Raw genomic sequence first — 3154 nt, 5'->3', positions numbered from 1 at the left:
AAGAAAGAAAAAGAAAGAAAAGAAAAGAAAAGAAAAGAAAAGAAAAGAAAAGAAAAGAAAAGAAAAGAAAAGAAAAGAAAAGAAAAGAAAAGAAAAGAGGAAATGAGAGATCAGTAAGAAGAGGTTTCTAGGGGCTGGAGCGATGGCTCAGCAGTTAAGAGCACTGACTGCTCTTCTGAAGGTCCTGAGTTCAAATCCCAGCAACCACATGGTGGCTCACAACCATCTGTAATGAGATCCGATGCCCTCTTCTGGTGTGTCTGAAAACAGCTACAGTGTACCTACATATAATAAATAAATAAATCTTTTTTAAAAAATGACCAGAGGTATATGAAAACATATTTAAAAAAAAAGAAGAAGAAGAAGAAGAGGTTTCTAAACAGGTTGCCGGTGCCTTGAGATTATAGATGTGTGCCTGCCCATACACACTCGAGTGTGTCTGTATGTGTATGTGAGTGTGTGAATATGTGAGTGTGTGTGTATGTATGAGTGTGTGTGTGTGTGTGTGTGTGCACACACACGCGCACATTTCTGGGGATTAAACCAGGCTCTCACACAGCCCTGGATAAATTTTTTATAAATCTAAAGTGCTGTCCAGATGGTATGTCTCAGATGTTGCCCCCTACACTCTGCACACCCAGTGGCAGCTGATCTCACGGTGGCCAGAGTCCCTCCTCTCCCTCCCCCCACTATTTCATAACAGCATGAATCCTCAGAACAGGATGTCAGCATGCAGAGATTACTGTTCAACACACAGCATCTACAGAGAAGTATCTTGAAGGCTACTAGTTGTTAAGGTCTTGGGGGGGGGGTTAAGGGTTTGGGGGTTCACTAAGAAAAATTATTAACAAGTTGTTAGAACACCAAGGGAATCAGGTTGGAGTGTATCTGCAAGCTGGAGAAGGAGGTAGACACACAAGAAAGCCCCATTCTGCTTCAAAGCACCACTCTTTAGTGAGGTTTTCATGCCTAACCCACACTGCAAAGGCAGGGGTCCAGATCTCGGCACAGCCCTCGTGGGTGCCAGCTGCTCTTTCTGGCTGCTCTCTCCACTTGGATTTCTAGACAGGACTAGGACTCTCCATCTCTGTGGTTGAGACAGCAATGTCTCAGTCACTCTTCTAATGCTGTGAAGAGACACCATGATAATGACAACTTTTATAAAAGGAAGCGTTTAATTGGGTGCTTGCTTACAATTTCATTAGGTCAGTTTATGATCATCATGGCAGAGAGCTTGGCGGTAAGCAGGCAGATGCTGGAGCAGTAGCTGAGAACTACATCTTGATCCACAGGCAGAAAGGGAGGGAGAGACTGGGTCTGATGTTTGCTTTTCAAATCTCAAAGCCCACCTCCCCAGTGACCCACTTCTTCCTTCCAAGGCTACACCGCCTAATCCTCCTCAAATAATACCTCTCCCTGATGCTTAAGCATTCAAACATACGAGCTTGTGGGACCATTCTCATTTAAATCACCACAAGAGGTAATCACAGCTGAACTACTTCTCTTAGCTTTATGTTTAAAAAGGGATGGATGCTGAGAGGCTGGCTGGGGTGTCCATGCTAAATGCAGATCACAGATCCTAACAGTCCATTAGAGACACATCACTCATTTTCCACTGAGCTCATGCATTGACCTCTACAAGTTGAATGAAGGCACTTTTATTCCCAAATTGTAGACAAGATAAAATAACTATAAATTATATTAGTTTTCTCCAATTAAAAAAAAAGGCGGGCTGGTGAGATGGCTCAGTGGGTAAGAGCACCCGACTGCTCTTCCGAAGGTCCAGAGTTCTAATCCCAGCAACCACATGGTGGCTCACAACCATCCACAACGAGATCTGGCGCCCTCTTCTGGAGTGTCTGAAGACAGCTACAGTGTACTTACATATAATAAATAAATAAATCTTTAAAAAAAAAAAGGCTTTGGTGCATAGTTCTGGATATCTGTTACAAATAATGAGTGTTTTAAAGTCTCATCACACCAGTTTATGATGTAGAGGGCTCAACTGCATGGATAGTTATGAAGAGGGTGACGGTGGACAGGGGTCATGCATGAACACTAGCCAATGTTCATAAATGAGACTGAGCAGAGGGCATTTGTGGCCCAAGAGGACACCCCCTGCTTCACCTCTGGCCATGGTTTGTGTGTGTGTGTGTCAGCTTTCCAATGCCATAACAAAGAACCAGAGAGGGGGAATCTATTGATGAGGAGAAATTTAATTTGTCCCATGGGTCTCATTTCACTGACTTGGCTCTGTTTGTATGGAGCCTGTATGAGAGTGCCACATACCAGACAGTGGTGGTGCACACTTTTAATCCCAACACTTGGGAGGCAGAAGCAGGCAGATCTCTGTGAGTTCTAGGCCAGGTCTATATTTCAAGTTCTAGGACAGCCAGGACTACATGGAACCTGGTGGGGGGAGGAAAGGAAGGGGGAGAGGGCGAAAGAGAGAGAGAACCACAGGGAACATTTGCTGGAATAAAGCTACCCACTCACATCATGGAAACACAGAAATGGACAAGAGAGGTGGGCTCCCAAGAATCCCTTCAAAGGCATCCTTCCAGTCCTCTAACTTCCTTCCACCAGGGCCCAGCTCCTGAGGGTTCCAAACCTCACAGTAGCATCATAAGCTGGCAACCAAGCCTTCAGCATGTGGAGCTTGAAGGACAGTCTAGATCCAAACTATACCCCTATGTTCTCCAGAATTTGTATGTTGAAATATTCACCCCCAAGGTACAGTATTGAGGGGTGCTGAGGTCATAAAGAGAACTAGTGTATGGCTATCAGGAATGAGTTCTCTCTCTCTCAGGACCGGATTGGTTACCTCAAGAGTGGGTTGTTATGAAGTAGGTCTGCCCTTTTTGGACATGCCCACTTCCTTCTACTTCCTACCAGGGTTTAAAGCAGCATAAGACTCTCACTGGCACCATGCTCTTGGGATTCCCATTGTCCAGAACCATGAGCTAAATAACCTCCTTTCCTACATTAACTACTTAGCCTCGGGTGCTTTGTTGTAGCCTAAGAAAACAAAGACACTGGGCTGTAAGGATAGACTTCCTATCTCTCCTCCTCCTGGGTTCCACCAGATAGAGAATCTGAGATAACAATCAAGGACAGGGGGACAAAGAAGAGAGGAGAGGAGAGAAGAGGAGAG

The sequence above is a fragment of the Mus caroli genome, chromosome 12, assembly GCF_900094665.2.
Source record: "Mus caroli chromosome 12, CAROLI_EIJ_v1.1, whole genome shotgun sequence".
NCBI lineage: Eukaryota > Metazoa > Chordata > Mammalia > Rodentia > Muridae > Mus > Mus caroli.
The sequence above is the reverse complement of the archived record's forward strand: the minus strand, read 5'-3'. Positions refer to the sequence as shown.